Raw genomic sequence first — 22,109 nt, 5'->3', positions numbered from 1 at the left:
ATTTCTAAAAGATCATAAAAAAAGTTTTCTCAGGACTCTTTTGTTGCATGAGGAAGTGAATCCAGTTGCAGCACTGGAAGTATTTGTAAAATTATTTATGCCAATTGTTGACAAGTATGCAGCTGTTAGGAAATTAACTGTGAGAACTGTTAGATCCCTCTGGTTTGAAGATTAATTGAAAAATGATTTGTTTAAAATAAATTATGCAAAATAAGTGGCAAACAAGTCAGGGTGCTTAGTTGATTGGTTGACATACTGTAAATTGAGAAATGATGTGACTAAAGGTAACAAAAAGAAGAAGAAATGACATTTCTCTAAGTTTGTTAATGTCATTTCTTCTTCTTTTTGTTAACTTTAGTCACATCATTTCTCAATTTACAGTATGTCAACCAATCAACTAAGCACCTTGACTTGTTTGCCACTTATTTTGCACAATGTATTTTAAACAATGGAAAGTGACTTAAATTATATCATTGACAGGTAATCTCCATAATTCATTGAAGTTCATGAGACATAACAAAACCTTTTGATACTGCCAAGAATATTGTCAATGTTTGCGTAGGACAGGTGAAAAAACTATACCACCAGGTATGGACCACCTTAATGGGAAACTATTGAGAATGGTAGCAAACTGTATTGCCACCCCTATTTGCTATATATTTAACCAAAGAGATGTGTGTCCACAGGCGTGGAAGGAAGCTAAAGTAATTCCACTGCCTAAAGATAGTAATGCACCCTTTGCTGGCTTTAACAACCGCCCAATCAGTTTGCTGCCCTTTCTTAGTAAACTGATGGAGAGAATTGTGTTTTACCAAATACAATGCTATTTTTCAGAGAAAAACTATTGACTTTCATGTAGGGAAGGGTAGTGCTTAATTTGTAAATTGGGAGGTGCCTGAGCAAAAAGTGAGCCCGAGAGAAGGGTTAACCTTGGGGGCTCTTAGGTACCGGAATGCATGAAAAAACAAATAACCGTTATAATAAAGCATTGCATGTTAAACAGTATAACTCCTCCTTTTCCACAGCAATCAGTGATCAACAGTGGTCAACAGCATCAATGTAACATTATAACTTTAGACCGTCCCCTCGCCCATACCCAGGCGCGAACCAGGGACCTTCTGCACACATCAACAACAGTCACCCGCGAAGCATCGTTACCCATCGCTCCACAAAAGCCACGGCCCTTGCAGAGGTCTCAAAGCAAGTGACGTCACTGATTGAAACGCTATTTAGCGCGAACACCGCTAACTAGCTAGCCATTTCACATCCGTTACACATGCATTATGATAGCTTTTGCATACTGGCAGAGAGCAGTAGAGTAGAGGCGCTTGCAGAAATTGTACACATGGGAGAAAGATATTGTAGCCTAGGGTCTGAGAAAAATGTGGCATTTTATAAACGCATTAAATGCAATTCTACATCATTTTGAATCAGCCTTTCTTAAAGTATGGGTCCCGACCCAATGTGGGTCACTGACCTGTTAATGGTGGGTCACGACGTGTCAGAGTAAATGTATAATTATTTCATTACTGGAATTGATTTGGCCATGTGCATCTGCACTCTCTGTTCAGTGCGCTCTCTGCTTAGCAGCAGTCTCTAGTTTGGTAGCTGCATGAGTGGGAGAGGGCCTGCGTGCTTCACGGATTACTGGATCTTTTTTCTACAGTTATCTTGAAGATCACTCAGCGACACACAAAATGCAGTGCTGTCGTTCAGCAGCAGATAATGCCCTGTCTGCCACTGATTTGACATTCCCACTCGCCATCACTCACCGCTGTCATCAAATGGACTCATGCTAGCTGCAAGTTCTGACTGAGCTCAATTGTCATGAAACGCATATACAGCGATGAGTTTTTCGCTCTTTCATACAAACTTATAATGAGGAGCGCCCACAAAGTGTTTTGTGCGGGGAAGGGCTTAGTAATGAGTCTCAAAATGAACAAATTAATAAAACCACACGTCCTGCCAAACATCCACAGCATGGTGGTAAACCCAGAGAGTTATTTCAGAACAAGGCAGAATGCTTCAGGAAACAGTGCTTTGACAGTGGAAAAGTAAGTCAGCTAGCAAGGCATTGTTGTCATTTTATAACAGGAATAAGGGAGTACTAACTATTATAGTAGCAGTTGTGAGTTTCTCTTTCAAAAAATCCCCTGGCCTTGTACACAGCTAATAGCTAACATTCGCCAAAGCAAGCTAGCTACTGAAAGTAAGCAAGCTAGCTAGTCTAGGTTGGAACTGTTGCTGTTAAAATACATGTATTCATTTTTATTCTTAACTGGAATTAACTGGTTGAAGCAAGACGCTGTTTGAGGCAAACACTCACACAGTTCTAGGTTGCTCATCTACAGCAGGAAGTGGTATCCTGCTTGACTGAGAAAGCAGTTTGGCACCACATACCTATGCGAGTTAGGGTCCTCAAATCTCAAATTTTTTACAAGTACAGAACAGTTTCAAGCATGACCTCAGTGATGCACTCAAAAACATGCAAATAGAAAAACTTCAACCAGCCACACACCTCTCATTACGACTGTGTGTGTGTGTTTTGGTCTACATCTGTGTGATGAATCAGTTTATTCCAGTTCAGAATAAAAAAGTATTTATTGTATTTTAACAGCACCAGTTCCAACCTAGACAGATATGTAAGATTGTTTTTAATGGGGGAAAATAAACATGGATAGATATTTATATAGCTATTCAATTTCATTGTTATTTGTTTTTGTCTATATTGCATTTGTTTTAGGCTCAAGGGCAATTAAGTGTACTGATACTTATGTATAGATGCATATTTTCCTAAGCCTTGGTCCCAGGAAAACACAGAATTTAGAATTTGGGTCCTAGGCTGAAAAAGTTTAAGAACCCCTGTTTTAGATGACTGGATACATCAGCAGAATATGCATGCATAATACCCCACAAAGGTATGACAGTGTACTTTGACACTGACAAACGGAGAATAAATCAATAAAAACAACCTTGAATTTACCAATAGCCTAGACCTGAGTGTGTGGAGAAACATATTGTACAATATGAGGAGGAAATTATGGTCCTAAAATAGATTTCCAGTCTTACGCTTATGCCAAAAGCTTATCTCTCTCTTACTTTGTAAAACAATGGTGTTCGCTCATAGGCCAATTTGGAAGTTGATATATTAGTCAGACAGACAAATTAGTCTTCTCTTTTAAGCAGGATCCATTTGCTTTCTCACCTTGCTTTTCCAGAGAATAACTTCTTCTCTTCTTGTTTTGATGAAAAGTATTACTGTAATAAAATTCCAGATTGTCTGCATAATCAAATAACATTCAGCTCAGACACCCATACATAGAGTACCCCACAAGACATGCCACCACGGGTCTCTTCACAGTCCCCATGTCCAAAACTAATTCACGGCAAATCACAGTATTATACAGAGCCATGATCGCATAGAACTCCCTTCCATCTCCAATTACTCAAGCAAACAGCAAAATTACCTTAAAAAAAGATTCAACAACATTTTATGGAACAGCAGGGACTGTGATCGGACACACACACAAACACATGCTTTTGTTGTTGTGTTTGTACAATTAATCTAAAACAAATTGTTGTATTGTTTATATATCCTTGTATTTTAGATTTGTGTTGACTGTCTTTGTATATCAGTTTATCTGTGCTTTTTTTACTTGTCATGTTGTGTTTTTTGTGGACTCCAGGAAGAAAAGCTGCTGCTTTGGCAAAAGCTAATGGGGATCTGAATAAACCCCAAAAATGGGAATTAGAGGCACAGTAGGTAAAGAGAAGAGAGGATGAGTGACTATTGAGGGACCATAAGGTAGAGTGCAGACAAGAAGAGTAAAAGAGAGAGAAGAATCCGCGCTTCTCATAATGATCCAAACCCATTTCATAAATGTATGCTGTTGTCGGACGGATTGGAAAGCCATAAGAGAGCATTAGAGCCCCACCCAAGCAGAAGGTTTGAATGGATATGTACAAAGATGTCTTGTGGTGAGCCAAAATCTATGTGAACCCTTCAAAACACTAGGCTTGGGTGTGTGTTGATAAGGTAAGATAAGATAGGTTTCGTTTTTTCAGCTTCCACAGAAATATACAGAACATTTTGTGTAACGACATTGCTGATTCTCTATGAGTAAATCAATCTGAGGATGATTGTGAAGTTAATAACGAGCTGAATCGATACACAGGCCACTTTAACAAACCATGACTTACTCACTGCCTACATACCCACTCAAGCATGCACCCACACCGGAAGGCAGGCAAGCATGAATGCACTCACACACCTCTTATTGTGGAAACTGCAACCTTGCACAAACAGCACATTATTACCATGCTTCAATTAGCCCTGCTCTAAGCTGTAGCGACTCTGCAGTGTGTGTGTTTAGATGGTGCTGCAGTAGAGAGCGAGATGATTTGTGCTAATGAGAGGCAGTGTTGTTAATGAGTGGCATCTCTACTGAAGCACACTGTAGACTCAAGATTGGTGTTGTTGTTTTTTCTAATCCATTTATCAGCTAAGACAACTATTTGGCTTTCAAGAGAGGGAGGGAGAGTCCACTCACAGTGTTTTCGCAGAACCAAAGCAGACACTGAAAATAACCAAGATTGATTCCACTGTGGGTTGTCTACGCTGTCTTTTTCTATCCAATTGATCTAATTGCTTATTAGTGTTCAACAGGGCCATCACCAGAGTTTCATTCCATTCAGGGCTTAGTCTTGAAGACCAGGGTCTGAGGGGTTTGCGGTCAGAGAAAACAAATGCCTTTACTAAAATAATTTCCTGAAATTCTCCCTTCTCTCAATGGAGACATTACAATAATATTTTTTATACCACACAAAATGACAAGCTATTCTGACATTGACATACTGAGATCAATAAAAAGAACAACCCATGTTTTTAAATGCAGCCAATTGCATAGGCCAATGAAAAGAGTGGATACATAGATCTTAGGCCTACAATATGAGGAGGAAATTATAGTCATCAACTTTCCAGTGGCACTCACTTATCCAAACTGTTTTTTTTTCCTCAATTGTATTTTGAAATATTGCAAAAGATGTTTTAGCTGCTGGCTGCTGTTCATTAACAGCCACAACTTAACAATCAGCTGTTCGATATTTGCAGTGTGGGTTGCCCAATTACGTGACTCTCGACTAGGTCTATGCAACTGTAATGTGACAAAACATCAATCTGCAGCCATTTATTAAGGAAGACATTTTACACTCTCTGGTGTAGTATTTTCAATGATTTCATTCATTTCTGTAGAGACAGGAGTAATTATTAAATGTGGCAAATGTATTCCAATTCATCTGCAGCACTTTCAACACTCCTTCCCGTGGTGGATGTTTTCATCCATAGGCTGTGCTCTCCCGAAGGCCAAATAATCAACACTTTGTGGTCAGTATCCCCATATGAGGTTATTATTGTGTAGGTAGGCATACTGTTACAATAATATTGTATTAATCTATCCGCAAGTAGGCTAGCAATACAATGACAAGATAATAAATTCAGTAAGTCAATAGGCTAGTGTTTCCAGCTATATTGTTTTTGAAACTATGTCAGCCTTTTTAACCAACCTTTTTAACCAATAAGAAAATATGTCAAATTACTTGAATAGCCTAAGGGAAAAGTATAAAAATGTGTTTTCACATCAGTAAACTGAGTAACTGAAATGCATCAGAAAAGTGTTGGAAAGTTGAGGAAAACATCAGGGAAGGTCATCAGACAGGCTATAGGTCTAATGTATGTGTGTGTGTGTGTGTGTGTGTGTGTGTGTGTGTGTGTGTGTGTGTGTGTGTGTGTGTGTGTGTGTGTGTGTGTGTGTGTGTGTGTGTGTGTGTGTGTGTGTGTGTGTGTGTGTGTGTGTGTGTAGAGAAGACCTGCATTGCTTCAAATTGCTATACTAATGATCATGAGCACTCACCTTAACTTAGCTATCATTTCCCAGCCTTATTGTAACCAAAAATATGACATTGATTGAATTATCAGGACGGGTTCCCATGCCTGTCTCAAATCAGCACAATGACGCTGTCCCAATTAAAATTATGCTGGAATTAGGCCTGTCAGTTGACCACACATGGCAATTGCTTTACATGTATTATAACCAGCGGTGTACTGCTGTTATTTTATCTAGCCTACCAGAGCATAATTTTTTATTATTATTAAGTCATCATTTCTGAATGAAAGTTGGTACCAACACGTAACCTAGTATAAAACCATTTTAGGATAGTGTAACATGGGGAAACTAGCCACCCCTAAGAACAATGTCCAATTTCTGACACAAAAAGGCTAAGTTTGGTAAAAAAATAAGTTATGTGGATGAAGGCTTAGGCAAACAAACTATGAAGGGAAAAAAATGGCTACATTTTACACTAGTTATTTAATTAAATATTTTTAGAAAAGGGGCGTTTCCCAAGTACTGGGGTAACTGTCCTCAACACACTTACCTTAAATGTTACTGCTTTGTTAAAAACGGATGGTATATACAGTAACAGTCCAAAATTTAAAACACACCTACTCATTCCAGGTTTTTTCTTTATTTTTACTATTTTCTACATTGTAGAATGATAGTGAAGACATCAACACTATGAAATAACACATATGGAATCATGTAGTTACTAAAAAAGTAGCCACCCACTTGCCTTGATGACAGCTTTGCACACTCTTGGCTTTCCCTCAACCAGCTTCATGAGTTAGTCAACAGGAATGCATTTCAATTTGTATTTATTATGGACCCCCATCTGCTATTGCCTAGGCAACAGCAGTCAAGCACCCAATCTAACATTGGCAAGCCAGCTAGCTACTTCCAGACACAAATGCAACCACTCTGGCCATTTTACTCGCCCTAGCAGAGCTGGTTAGGCAGTTTTTGTGTTAACCAGAGTGTTGGTGACTGTAACTGTGCTGCTGGAAACAATTTAATTGCATTTTTCTGCTGACATTTATTGACACCGGCCATATTCAATGGATGTTGAGCGCTCGTCAATTCATTATTCTGAGCTCTGGTACACAGACAAGAATGCTCTGAAATTGGAGAAGATAGCCAGAGTGAATTTACGAAAGAATCCAAATGTCCATTGAGAACGCACAATGACTATACCATTTAGCTAAGCTAAAAATGACGGGAATAATCAAGTCAATAAACGTTGGTTAGTAAGATAGCCTATAGTTAACATACTGTTAAGTTTGATGTGTAACTACTAACGCTAGGTAGCTAGCTAACATATCGGTACATACTGCTGTAATGATATGCTATGTGGTTCGTAAGGACAGCATAGCTAACAAATTGTCAGCCAACATAATGTGTAACTTATTTGAAAAGTCATTACTTTATTATATTGAGTAGCAAGCAACCGTGAGGACACACTCTATCGACTCTGCGGCTTGAGCATGCTTTTGGTGCATAGTCGAAAACGCGCTGTGCTTCGGACTAGAAGGTTGAGGGTTCAAAACCTGCTCCCTGCTTGTTTCATTTGAAGTTGTGCACAATTATCAGTTTATTATTTGGTTTATTTTGCCCATTCATTGTCAGTTAGAGACACAGTAGTGCTATGGGACCCAAAAGAATAATCAGTGCTCTAACTCCCCCCTGGTCGTTAAGGGCAAATCTGGTCTGTAATAGGACGGGGGGGTTCACACCTAGCTCGGCTATGAGACTATTCTTTAGTAAAGGTTGAATATCTATTGTTCAGCTATTAGCCCCCCTCCCCAACTAGCAACAAGTGGATGTATTTTGTCGAGAGCAAAACTTTTTATTTTCAATCAAAAATCTCTTTTCTGAAAGCAACTTTTTATGTAAATCAAAAATAATAGTTCTAATAGCAAAAACGAGGCTTCAAAGTAAAAAAAAAAATTGCAATCAAATAAATAGAGCGCAAAACCTTAAGCATTTCATTCCCAATTTTTTTTCAGATAACAAAACATTTATTTGAAAACAAATCTCCAATTTAATTTTGCTATCAACCACCCTCCATTTTCCCCCAAAAAAAATTGTGTCAGTTTGGCTACAACCAATAACTGTTCGGTCTTTCTTTCCGACACAAGGAATTCATAAATACTGTTGAAGTAATATGGGTACAGGTTCATCTGCCTCACCTAAAGCCCATTCTTATGGGAAGCTACTATAGACCACCAAGTGCTAACAGTCTATATCTGGATAATATGTGTGAAATGCTTGATATACACAGAGAAGTATATTTTCTGGGTGATTTAAATATTGACTGGCTATCATTAAGCTGCCCACTCAGGAAAAAACCTTGACCTGTAGCCAGTGCCTGCAACCTGGATCAGGTTTTCAGTCAACCTACCAGGGTAGTTGCAAACAGCACAGGAATTAAATCATCAACATGCATTGATCAAATTTTTACTAACACTGCAGATATTTGCTTTAAAGCAGTATCCAAATCCAAAGGATGTACTGATCACAATATAATAGCCATATCTAAATCCAAGATGGCATAGCAGTCAGGCGTCTTTGTATTTGTCTTGTCATGTCCTGTGTATAGATCTTTTTATATCTTTTTTCTTCGCATATATTTTTTTAAATTGTTTTCTTAACCTTAATTTCAACATAGTCTCCTGCAACCCGCCTCACCCAATGTGGTATGGATCTGCTATTTTCTTTACACTAGAATAGTCACCCACAACAGAAGCTAGCCAGTTAACTAGCTACTAGCTAGTAGTCAGATAATCACTGCTAGTGGTCATCAGCTAACCTCTAGCCCGGACAATTCCAGCCAGTCTGTACAGTGCAATTCAACCCAGAGCATATCAGATGTCTCCTTCTCCCTATCTCTGGATTCCTACTGCAAGCTCTGAACATTTTCACCTGGATCATCGCAGCTGGCTAGCTGCTATCCAAGTGGCTACTCCTGGCTAATGTCTCTGTCTCTCTCTACTCCTGGCTAGCCCATGCTAGGCCCATCTCCCGGCTAGCTGAAGAGGTCCATCAGCAACTCCTTGGGCTACAATACCTATTTTGCCAATTGGCCTGGACCACTTTTACTGCCGATACGGAGCCCTGCCAGTTCATCACGACTGTACTATCAATGTAATCCACCCAAGGTTTTTTTTAACAGGCTCCTCCGTAGCAATGTCCCCTGAATGCCCATCTGCTAGCCTACTAGCCGTAGCCTGCTAGCTGTCTAGGGCATATCGGACTGTTAGCTGAAGAGGTCCATCAGCCAATTTCTGGTGCTACTAAACCTATTTTGCCAATTGGCTTGGACCCTTTTACGACACGGAGCCCTGCTGATCCATCACGACTGGTCTGTCGACATAACCTCCACTGTATTCACATCCTACCATACCTTTGTCTGCACATTATGCCTTGAATGTATTCTACCGCACCCAGAAACCTGTTCCTTTTACTCTCTGTTCCAAACGTACTAGACAACCAGTTCTTACAGCCTTTAGCCGTACCCTTATCCTCCTACTCCTCTGTTCCTCTGGTGATGTAGAGGTTAATCCAGGCCCTGCAGTGCCTAGCTCCACTCCCATTTCCCAGGCACTCTCCTTTGTTGACTTCTGTAATCAATTCAAATCAAAGTTTATTTGTCACGTGCGCCTAATACCACAGGTGTAGACCTTACTGTGAAATGCTTACTTACATTCTCTAACCAATGGTGCGGAAAAAAAGGTATGTGTGTGTATGTGTGTGTGTGTGTGTGTGTGTGTGTGGGTAAGTAAAGAAGTAAAACAACAGTGAAAAGATATTTGAAAAAAAGAGTAGCAATGCTAGTCAGGCTTATTGAGGTAGTATGTACATGTAGGTATCATTAAAGTGACTATGCATATATGATGAACAGAGAGTAGCAGAAGCGTAAAAATAGGGGTAGGCGGGTGGTGGGACAAAATGCAGATGTGCCAATGTGCGGGAACACTGGTTGGTCGGGCCAATTTAGGTAGTATGTACATGAATGTATAGTTAAAGTGACTATGCATATAAGATAAACAGAGTAGCAGCAGCATAAAAGAGGGGTTGGGGGGCACACATTGCAAATAGTCTGGGTAACCATTTGGTTAACTGTTCAGGAGTCTTATGGCTTGGGGGTAAAGACTGTTGAGAAGCCTTTTTGTCCTAGAGTTGGCACTCCGGTAACACTTGCCATGTGGTAGTAGAGAGAACAGTCTATGACTGGGGTGGCTGGGGTCTTTGACAATTTTTAGGGTTTTCCTCTGACACCACCTGGTGTAGAGGTCCTGGATGGCAGGCAGCTTAGCCCCAGTGATGTACTGGGCCATACGCACTACCCTCTGTGTGTTGTGGTCAGAGGGCGAGCAATTGCCATACCAGGCAGGGATGCTCTCAATGTAGCAGCTGTAGAACCATTTGAAGATCTCAGGACCCATGCCAAATCTTTTTAGTTTCCTGAGGGGGAATAGGCTTTGTCGTGCCCTCTTCACGACTGTCTTGGTTTCTTTGGACCAATCTAGTTTGATGTTGATGTGCACACCAAGGAATTTGAAGCTCTCAACCTCCTCCACTACATGTGCTCGATGCTCCTTTTCCTGTAGTCCACAATCATCTCATTGGTTACGTTGAAGGGAAAGGGCAGTGTGGAGTAGAATATCCACATCATCTGTGGATCTGTTTGGGAGGTAAAACCGTAAAAGCCTTGGTTTCATGCATGTTAACATTAGACGCCTGCTGTCAAGTTTGTCTTATTCACTGCTTCACACACTCTAACAACCCAGATGTCCTAGCCGTGTCTGAATCCTGACTTAGTAAGGGAATACCCCCCTGAAATGGACAAAAATGAATGGGAAAACATTGGCATAGGACAAACCATGTACACGATGGACAATACCACCCAAATCGGCGTTGATTCATGCAAAATGTTTTGCAAATGCCATATGGCAATTGCGAGTTGTAACACTTCAAAAATGCTCAAAAATCCTGCAGAAATGCAAAATTGACTGGCCTGATGAACTCGGGATGGCCGGGCAGTGATTGTTGCTCCTTTCCATCACTCGTGGTGTTGATTTCATCATGTCCATTTGTTTATGTTTTCTCACTTTTGCAAAGTCACTGTGCATTTGCAATATGGTTCAATGGGCATTCACCATCACGAATTTGTCACGCTATAAAAATCGTGCAGGAATGCAAAATTGACTGGCCCGATGAACTCGGGATGGCTGGGCAGTGATTCTGGTACCTCTCCATCGCTCGTTAGGGTTGATTTCAGAATGTCCATTTGTTTATGTTTTCTCACTTTTGCAAAGTCACTGTGCATTTGCAATATGGTTCAATGGGCATTCACCATCACGAATTTGTCATGCTACAAAAATCGTCCAGGAATGCGAAATTGACTGGCCCGATGGACTCGGGATGGCTGGGCAGTGATTCTGGTACCTCTCCATCGCTCGTTAGGGTTGATTTCAGAATGTCACTTTTGGTGATGGTACCTCACTGTTTAAACATATTGCAAATTGACAAGAGTCACCAGCAAGTCACCGTCCATCAGTCAATTTGATATCATTCTGACACCAAACTGATACAAACTGACACCAAACCCACTTTTCCCAACTCGTTTAGTAGCCAAGTATCACATACTTCAGAGCTGGCCAAAAATTCACAACGCCTTCGGTTCAAACCAAAACAAAAAACATAAAACACGTAATTACGTTCTAGCTGAGGGTCCATTTCTTGTGTTATGTGTAGGCCTAGCTGAGGCGACCCCGAATGCCAAGTTTCGGCTCGATAGGTCATTTGGTGTCCGAGTAAAACCCTAATTGGTGCTGAAAATCCACTTTTTTCAATTACTTGCTACGGGGTCCTTGAATGAGCTATCGGACAGAAACGTTGGGTTCTGTCTCTATGGGCCGAGACGGTCACAGTGCACCTAGTCTTGTGACTCTGGGACATTTCTAAATGTCGACATTTTCGTAATGGTCAAAATGAATTGAAGTCATTGCAAATGTACGAGGCTGTTTCTCGGTCCGAGAACCTTCTAGAGTGACGTAACTCACCACGCACTATCGACCTGAGGTCTAGAATAGGATTCTAAAGTTTCGGAACTCTAGGTCTGACGGTTCTTTAAAAGTTCCAACAAGGTTAACTAATGCAGGGAGTGTATGTCTCTACGCACCCCAATGGGTCCCTACTTCCAAGCTGTGTGTGTGTGTGATTTAGTTTTCCTTTGAAATTTTATGGGAAAAATTACTGATTTACAGTTCATGGGGGTTGCCTAATCACATATATGAAGTTTTGGAATGATCAGATTTTTTTAACCCCTCGAAACAGCCCATGAGAAACCAATTATGGCACTTCCGGTTGGCACAGGAAGCTATAACTCAACACACATCCTCATTGGGGTATTCTATTACAGAATCCTGAGTTTTAAGTCTTTACCATAAAAACTGACTGATTTACACAGGGTTGAATGCACTATGTCTATCAAACTGCAGGCAGGTTATGGATATACACTTTTAGGGCGATTTTAACCACTTCCGGTTGGTCCAGGAAGCTTAGAATCGACACAGGTAGACCTTATAGTGGCCTGATGGACTGGTACCGAAGACAGGTTCATAAGGCATTCATAACCTATATAAGCTCCAGGTTGAATTTAGGGGAGCAAGCAATGTATTCCTATAGGGGAGAGATATCATTGTATTCTATGAGATCAAAAAATCCTGTTTTACTGTTAAGGGTTAATGCCACACGGTCAAACTTAGGCTTGCACGGATCGGAAGGACCTTAGGAACATTCCTGTGGTTGAATTGTCTTTCTAAACCTAACGGTTCCGCCGCTGTCACCCAAAATCAAATGACGTTGTGGTGCAGGCTTCATTTTGGGCCTACTTTTCTAATGCCCGCTGCTCTCAGACCGAGCGAGCTACGGTCAAGCGGGATATCTCGTTGAACTCGGCACGGCCTAGGGATTATGTTTATGCCACTGCCCGCTCTCTGTGTCTTTAGGCACTGCACTTTTTTACTCCATCCTTGCTGTGTGTGTGTGAGAGCTTTTCTTTGACATCTGCTGGGAAAAATGACTGATTCACAGTTCAGGAGGGTTACCTAGTTACACATATGAAGTTTTAAAAATATGTAACTTTTTTAACCCTTCAAAACAGACAGTGTGACCCAATTAAAGGCACTTCCGGTTGGCACAGGAAGCTATAAGTAAACACATGTCTTGATTGACATAGACACTTATAGAATCCTGAGTTTTAAGTCTTTAAGTTAATTGACTGATCTACACAGGGTTGAATGCAGAGTCATTTTCACCTTTGCTGGTGATGTACATCCAAATACCTTTTGGGTGAATTTAACCACTTCCGGTTGCTCCAGGAAGCTTAGAATCGTCACAGGTAGACCTCATAGTGTGTGAAGACAGGTTCATAAGGCATTCATAACCCACATAGGCTTCAGGTTGAATTTAGAGGTGAAGGCAATGTATTCCTATGGGGAGAGAAGTCAATGCAAACTGTTTGATGTAAACACCTTATTTTAACCCTGAAGGGTTAATTCCACACGGTCAAGGTTAGGCTTGCACAGATCGGGAGGACCTTAGGAACATTCCTGTGTTTGAATTGTCCTTCTAAACCTAACGGTTCTGCCGCTGTCACCCAAAATCAAATGACGTTGTGGTGCAGGCTTCATTTTGGGCCTACTTTTCTCATGGTCGCTGCGCTCAGACCGAGCGAGCTACGGTCAAGCGGGGCGTCTCGTTGAACTCGGCACAGTCTGGACACTATGGTGATGCCATTTTTTGTGTTGATTTCAGAATGCCATATTGGTGATGGTCCCTCTCCGCATAAACATATTGCAAATTAACAAAAGTCAACTAGCAAGTCAGTGTCCATCAGTCAATTAGATGTCATTCTGACACCAAACTGATACCAATTGACACCAAACCCACTTTTTCCAACTCATTTAGAAGCCAAATATCACATATATCAGAGCAGGCCCATAATTCACAGCGCCTTTAGTTTAAAACATAATAAAAACGTAAAACACATAGTTACTTTCTAGCTACGGGTCCAGTTCAGACATTATGTGTAGGCCTATGTGAGGCGACCCCGAATCCCGACTTTCGGCTCAATAGGTCATTCGGTGCCCGAGTAAAACCCTAATTGGTGCTGAAAATCCACTTTTTTTCCATGCCTTGCTATGGGGTCCTTGAATGAGCTATCGGACAGAAACGTTGGGGTCCGTCTCTATGGGCCGAGCCGGTTGCAATGCACCTAGTCTTGTGTCTCTGAGACTTGACTAAATGTCGCCATTTTTGTAATGGTCAAAATGAATTGAAGTCATTGCAAATGTACGAGGCTGTTTCTCGGTCCGAGAACCTTCTAGAGCCACCTAACTCACCATGCACTATCAACCTGAGGTCTAGAACAAGTTTCTAAAGTTTCGGAACTCTAGGTCTGACGATTCTTTTTTAGCTCGAACAAAGCTAACTATTGGAGGCAGTGTCAGTCTCTACGCACCCCAATACGTCCCTCCTTCCAAGTTGTGTATCTGTGTGATTTTGTTTTCCTTTGAATTTTTACGTGAAAAATGACTGATTTACAGTTCATGGGGGTTGCCTAATCACACATATGAAGTTTTGGACAGATCTGTTTTTTTTTAACCCTTCGAAACAGCCCCTGAAACACCAGTTATGGCACTTCCGGTTGGCACAGGAAGCTAAGTCAACACATATCCTCATTGGGGTATGCTTTTACAGAATCCTGAGTTTTAAGTCTTTACGTTAAGAATTGACTGATTTACACAGGGTTCAATGCACTATGTCTATCAAATTGAAGGCGATTTTAAGCACTTCCGGTTGGTCCAGGAAGCTTAGAATCGACACAGGTAGACCTCATAGTGTCCTGATGGACTGTCATCAAAGACAGGTTAATAAGGCATTCATAACCCACATAGGCCTCAGGTTGAATTTAGAGGAGCAGGCAATATATTCCTATGGGGAGAGAAGTCACTGCAAACTGTTTGATGTAAACACCTTAGTTTAACTGTGAAGGGTTAATGCCACACGGTCAAGGTTAGGCTTGCACGGATCGGGGGGACCTTAGGAACGTACCTGAGGTCGAATTGTGTTTCTCACCCTAACGGTTCTCTCACTGTCACCCAAAAGCAAATGACATTGTGGTGCAGGCTTCATTTTGGGCCTACTTTTCTAATGGTCGCTGCGCTTAGACCGAGCGAGCTACGGTCAAGCGGGATATCTCCTTGAACTCGGCACGGCCTTGGGATTATGTTTATGCCATTGCCTGCTCTCTGTGTCTTAAGCACCGTGCTTTGTCACTCCATCCTTGCTGTGTGTGTGTGAGAGCTTTTCTTTGACATCTGTTGGGAGAAATGACTGATTTTACAGTACAGGAGGGTTGCCTAATCACACATATGAAGTTTTGAAAAGATCTGACCTTTTTAACCCTTGGATACAGCCACTATGACACCATTTAAGGCACAGGAAGCTATAAATAAACTCATATCCTCATTGGGGTATGCCTTTACAGAATCCTGAGTTTTAAGTCTTTACGTTAAGAACTGAGTTATTTATGGAGGGTTTAGTGAGTGTGTCTTATTTCAGAAAATCATAGAAAATCACAGAAATCTCGCAGAGCTCCGCAGCACACTTTAAAAAGATTCGTATGAACACCCTGCAACTGGATCTGTAACTGTTGAAAAAAAACACCTATCTTTGAACATCACCAATCTGTCATTGTGCGATTTCTCTTAAATGACGATAGATAAATGGCAGATTTTTTTTTTATTGACACCGGAGGCTCCTTGACTTTGACGTGAAGTGAAAAAATATTTTCTCTATTTTCATTTTGGACCTTTAATCCCAGAAAAATGGCCATAACTCAAAAACCGTTGAGGCCTAGACGCCATCTTTTTCGGGGCCAACTGCCCATTATGCCAAACCTATGCTCACCAAGATTCGGCTTCAAATTATTTTCAGTTTTTGAGATGAGGCCCCGTCGTGATTCGTGATGTTTTGTCAAATTGCAGTATGATTGCTTATGCCCTCTTGTGGGATTTTCCGGGATAGGGAAAAATGACCAAAATTTGATTATTTTATAAAACGAAAACCGAATGTCTGACAAAGTTCATTTGATGACTTCCCGGTAGGTCTGGCCCTGCCGCTCGGCCCGACGCCGTCAACAAATTTTACAAATGTTTTCGGACGTCTAGTAAGGGACGGTACATTTGCAATATGGACTTTCTCACTAACCATACAGAAAATGTCGAAATGTTCCCTTAAGGTATGGAAGGCCACCAAAAACCCTGAAATGTCCATCCCTAACAATAACATTTTACGACAACATAGAACTGCCAAAGGGGGCAGAGTTGCAATCTGCTGCAGCGATACCCTGCAGAGTTCTGCCTTAGTATCTAGGTCTGTGCCCAAATAATTTCAGCTTCTACTTTTAAAAATCAACCTTTCCAGAAAAAAGTTTCTCACCGTTGCCGCTTGCTATAGACCATATTCTGCCCCCAGCTGTGCCTTGGACACCATATGTGAATTGATTGCCCCCCCTCTATCTTCAAAGCTTGTGCTGTTAGGTCACCTAAACTGGGACATGCTTAACAACCCGGCCATCCTACAATTTAAGCTTGATGCCCTCAATCTCACACAAATTATCAATGAACCTACCAGGTACAACCACAAATCTATAAACACAGGCACCCTCATAGATATCATCCTAACCAACCTGCCCTCTGGATACACCTCTGCTGTCTTCAACCAGGACCTCAGCCTCATTGCCTGCTTCTCAAACGACTACCCCTCATCACTGTCAAACGCTCCCTAAAACACATCAGCTAGCAGGCCTTTCTAATCAACCTGGCCCGGGTATCCTGGAAGGATTTTGACCTAATTTCGTCAGTAGAGGATGCCTGGTTATTCTTTAAAAGTGCTTTCCTCACCATCTTAAATAAGCATGCTCCATTCAAACATCTTAGAACCAGGAACAGATATAGCCCTTGGTTCACTTCAGACCTGACAGCCCTTGACCAGCACAAAATCATCCTGTGGCATACGGCATTAGCATCGAATAGCCCCCACAAAATGCACATTTTCAGGGAAGTTAGGAACCAATATACACAGGCAGTTAGGAAGCAAAGGCTAGCTTTTTCAAGCAGAAATTTGCATCCTGTAGCACAAACTCCAAAATGTTCTGGGACACTGTAAAGTCCATGGAGAATAAGAGCACCTCCTCCCACAGCACTTAGGCAAGGAAACACTGTCACCACTGATAAATTCACGATAATTGAGAATTTAAATAGCATTTTTCTAAGGCTGGCCATGCTTTCCACTTGGCTACTCCTACCATGGTCAACAGTTCTGCACCCTCCGCAGCAACTTGCCCAAACTTCCCCTATTTCTCCTTCACCCAAATCCAGACAGCTGACATTCTGAAAGAGTTGCAAATTGTGGACCCTACAAATCAGCTGGGCAAGACAATCTGGACCCTCTCTTTCTAAAATTAATTGTTGCAACCCCTATTACTAGCCTGTTCAACCTCTCATATCAATCTGAGATCCCCAAAGATTGGAAAGCTGCCGCGGTCACCACCCTCTTCAAATTGGGAGACACTCTAGACCCAAACTTTTACAGACCTATAGCTATCCTACCTTGCCTTTCTAAGGTCTTCGAAAGCCAAGTTAACAAACAGATCACCGACCATTTCGAATCCCACCGTACCTTCTCCGCTATGCAATCTGGTTTCTGAGCTGGTGCACCTCATCCACGCTCAAGGTCCTAAATTATATCATAACCGCCATGGATAAAAGACAATACTGTGCAGCAGTATTCCTCGACCTGTCCAAGGTTTTCAACTCTGTCAATCACCACATTCTTATCGGCAGACTCACCAGCCTTGGTTTCTCAAATGACTGCCTCGCCTGGCTCACCAACTACTTCTCAGACTGACTTTAGTTTGTCAAATTGGAGGGCCTGTTGTCCGGACCTCTGGCTGTCTCTATGGGGGTGCCACAGGATTCAGTTCTCGGGCCGTCACTTCTCTGTATACATCAATGATGTCGCTCTCGATGCTGGTGATTCTCTGATCATACTCTATGCAGACAACACCATTCTGTAGACTTCTGGCCCTTCTTTAAACACTGTGTTAACTTCTTTGATATAGGGTCGCTCTTTTAATTTTTGGATAAAAAAACGTTCCCGTTTAAAACAAGATATTTTGTCACGAAAAGATGCTCGAGTATGCATATAATTGACAGCTTTGGAAAGAAAACACTCTGACATTTCCAAAACTGCAAAGATATTATCTGTGAGTGCCACAGAACTGATGCTACAGGCGAAACCAAGATGAATTTTCCAACAGGAAATGGGCCAGATTCTGAAGGCGCTGTGTTCCAATGTCTCCTTATATGGCTGTGAATGCGCCAGGAATTAGCCTACACTTTCTGTCGTTTCCCCAAGGTGTCTGCAGCATTGTGACGTATTTGTAGGCTTATCATTGGAAGATTGACCATAAGAGACTACATTTACCAGGTGCCCGCTTGGTGTCCTCTGTCGAAATTATTGCGTAATCTCCAGCTGCGTTCAATTTTCCATTTTCTTCAGAGGTGAAACACAACTGCCACGAATGATTTATCATCGAATAGATATGTGAAAAACACCTTGAGGATTGATTCTAAACAACGTTTGCCATGTTTCTGTCGATATTATGGAGTTAATTTGGAAAAAAGTTTGGCGTTATAATCACTGAATTTTCGTTTTTTTTTCTTAGCCAAACGTGATGAACAAAACGGAGCGATTTCTCCTACACAAATAATCTTTTTGGAAAAACTGAACATTTTCTATCTAACTGAGTCTCCTCGTTGAAAACATCCGAAGTTCTTCAAAGGTAAATGATTTTATTTGAATGCTTTTCTTGTTTTTGTGAAAATGTTGCCTGCTGAATGCTAGGCTAATGCTATGCTAGCTATCAATACCTCTTACACAAATGCTTGTGTAGCGATGGTTGAAAAGCATATTTTGAAAATCTGAGGTGACAGTGTTGTTAACAAAAGGCTAAGCTTGTGAGTGAATATATTTCTTTCATTTCATTTGTGATTTTCATGAATAGTTAAAGCTGTGTTATGCTAATGAGCTTGAGGCTATGATTACACTCCCGGATACGGGATTGCTCAACGCTAGAGGTTAACGAACCTCCAGACAAGCTTCAAGGCCATACAACTCTCCTTACGTGGCCTCCAACTGCTCTTTAAATGCAAGTAAAGCTAAATGCATGCTCTTCAACCGATCGTTGTACACACCTGCCCGCCCATCCAACATTACTACCAACTACCTCATCCCCATATTGTTTTTGTTTTTTTCCTAATTTGCACCCCAGTATTTCTACTTGCACATTCATCCTCTACACATCTATCACTCCAGTGTTTAATTGCTCAATTGTAATTACTTCGCCACTATGGCCTTTTATTGCCTTACCTCCCTAATCTTACCTCATTTGCACACACTGCATAATTGTTTTTTTTTCTATTGTGTTATTGACTTAGTTTATTCCATTTGTAAATCTGTTGTTGTTTGTGTCACACTGCTTTGCTTTATCTTGGCCAGGTCGCAGTTGTAAATGAGAACTTGTTCTCAACTGGCCTACTTGGTTAAATAAAAGTGGAATAAAAAATAAATACATTAAAGTATAATGTCTCCATTAAATCTAAGAAGTTATTTAAACTTTTTTATTCTTGCTTATTCGTAGACAAATTTTCAATGATGTATGAAATTCGAATATAATTAAGATGGATGGATGGATTTTCAAGGAAAGTAAGTATATTATTTTGTATGCATATTACAAATTTCTCATCACCTAATGAACAACCACAATACCAGTCTGGTGTTCAGCTTTCTGTGCTGTATTGACATATCCTGAAAATGACATCTGCTGCTTCAGATTGAACAGTCATATCTCAGTTATTGTTTTCATGTCTACATAAAATAAGCTATTTTCTTTACTTTCAAACTGTGAGCTGATCAAAGGGTTGAAATTGTAGATATTGCCAGATGCATGTTCACTGGCCGAGGAACAGGCAGTGGAAGCTTTATTGCTGGTAAAAGTGTCCATAACCAGAAGTAATTAAACTGTTCTGTGTTATTTTTCTCTCTTCCTCTCAACCAGTCTTGTTGTACATTAAACCTGTCTCACATGCATTAATTTAAAAAACCTTGAAACGGCAGATGCTAATTTTAAGACTTCACATAAACACTCAGCCATTCTCACTGCCCCTGTTACTGCCAAATGTATCATCACTAAAATATTTGTTTCTTTTGAGTATTCCAGATTCAGCAGGTGGAGGACCTGCTTAATCAGGAGGATAATCTGAAATCTGGAACCACTGACAATGGGTTCCTGACATCCCATGCCCCATGTGTACTGAGAATCATGCTGTGCTACAATGTCAAGTGAACCTGTTGAAGTCGGAAGTTTACATGCACCTGAGCCAATGACATTTAAACTCAGTAATTCACAATTCCTGAAATATAATCATAGTAAAAATTCCCTGTCTTAGGTCAGTTAGGATCACCACTTTATTTTAAGAATGTGAATGTCAGAATAATAGTACAGAGAAGGATTTCAGCTTTTATTTCTTTCATCACATACCCAGTGGGTCAGATGATTACATACACTCAATTAGTATTTGGTAGCATTGCCTTTAAATTGTTTAACTTGGGTCAAATGTTTAGGGTAGCCTTCCACAAGCATCCCACAATAATTTGGGTGAATTTTGGCCCGTTCCTCCTGACAGAGTTGGTGTAACTGAGTTAGGTTTGTATGCCGCCTTGCTCACACACATTTTTTCAGTTCTGCCCACAAATCTTCTATATGATTGAGGTCAGGGCTTGTTATGGCCACTCCAACACATTGACTTTGTTGTCCTTGAGCCATTTTGCCACAACTTTGGAAGTATGCTTGGGGTCATTGTCCTTTTGGAAGAACCATTTGCGACCAAGCTTAAACTTCCTGACTGATGTCTTGAGATGTTGCTTCAATATCCACATTTTTACACCCTCATGATGGCATCTATTTTGTGAAGTGCACCAGTCCCTCCTGCAGCAAAGCACCCCAACAACATGATGCTGCCATCCCGGTGATTCACGGTTGGGATGGTGTTCTTCGGCGTGCAAGCCTCCCCCTTTTTCCTCCAAACATAACCATGTCATTATGGCCAAACACTTGTATTTTTATTTCATCAGACCAGAGGACATTTCTCCAAAAAGTACGATCTTTGTCCCCATGTGCAGTTGCAAACCGTAGTCTGGCTTTTTTATGGTGGTTTTGTAACAGTGGCTTCTTCCTTACTAAACCTTTCAGGTTATGTCGATATAGGACTCGTTTTACTGTGGATATAGATACTTTTGTACCTGTTTCCTCCAGCATCTTCACAAGGTCCTTTGCTGTTGTTCTGGGATTGTTTGCATTTTTCGCACCAAAGTACGTTCATCTCTAGGAGACAGAATGCATCCCCTTCCTGAGCTCTATGACGGCTGTGTGGTCCCATGGTGTTTATACTTGCGTACAAAGTTTTGTACAGATGAATGTGGTACCTTCAGGCATTTGGAAATTGCTCCCAAGGATGAATCAGACTTGTAGAGGTTTTAGCCCCAGTGCCATTTTTGATAATGGCATACATTTGTATTTTTGGAGGAGGGTGAAAGGATAGCAGGCCCAGCTGTCAAAGTGAGATAGTAGGCTATTCTGGATAGGGCAGGTACTTTTGTGTAGTCTATTTCTTGTGAGGTTTTCTGTCCTCAGATACAGATTGCTGTGAAAGCCTGTCTGCAGATTAAGAGGTCCCAATGAAGAGCAACGATTCTCAGTCCTGGTCTTGGGGACTTAAAGGGATGCACCTTTTTGTTTTTGCCTTGGCACAGCTGATTCAAATGATCAAGTCATCATCAAGCTTTAAGTTGTATTTATGTATTCATTTGTGACACTATCCTTGATATGATCCTGCTATTGTCACATGCATATGTATCTATCTATCCAATGTTATCATGGTTTGTTATAAAGGGTATTATACTTATATTATACACAAAGTATTATTAAAGAGATGCATTTCACCTCCTGATGATTATGACCGTGTTAGAATAAAAAAACAAAGCTTAATCATGCTCTCTCTCTATCCATCTGTCTCTCGTCTGGAG

The 22,109-nt window shown here is 41.0% G+C and overlaps 1 protein-coding gene across 5 annotated transcripts in view; it reads right to left on the bottom strand.

Moving 5' to 3' along the window:
- Window positions 1–22,109, bottom strand: part of LOC135509743 (membrane-associated guanylate kinase, WW and PDZ domain-containing protein 2-like) — a 314,746-nt gene that overhangs the window by 177,562 nt on the left and 115,075 nt on the right. The gene's annotated exons all lie outside the window — the stretch shown is intronic.

This window comes from Oncorhynchus masou, chromosome 22 (assembly GCF_036934945.1).
Source record: "Oncorhynchus masou masou isolate Uvic2021 chromosome 22, UVic_Omas_1.1, whole genome shotgun sequence".
Classification (NCBI taxonomy): Eukaryota; Metazoa; Chordata; class Actinopteri; order Salmoniformes; family Salmonidae; genus Oncorhynchus; species Oncorhynchus masou.
Note: the sequence above shows the minus strand (reverse complement) of the source record. Positions and strands in the feature narration are given on the sequence as shown.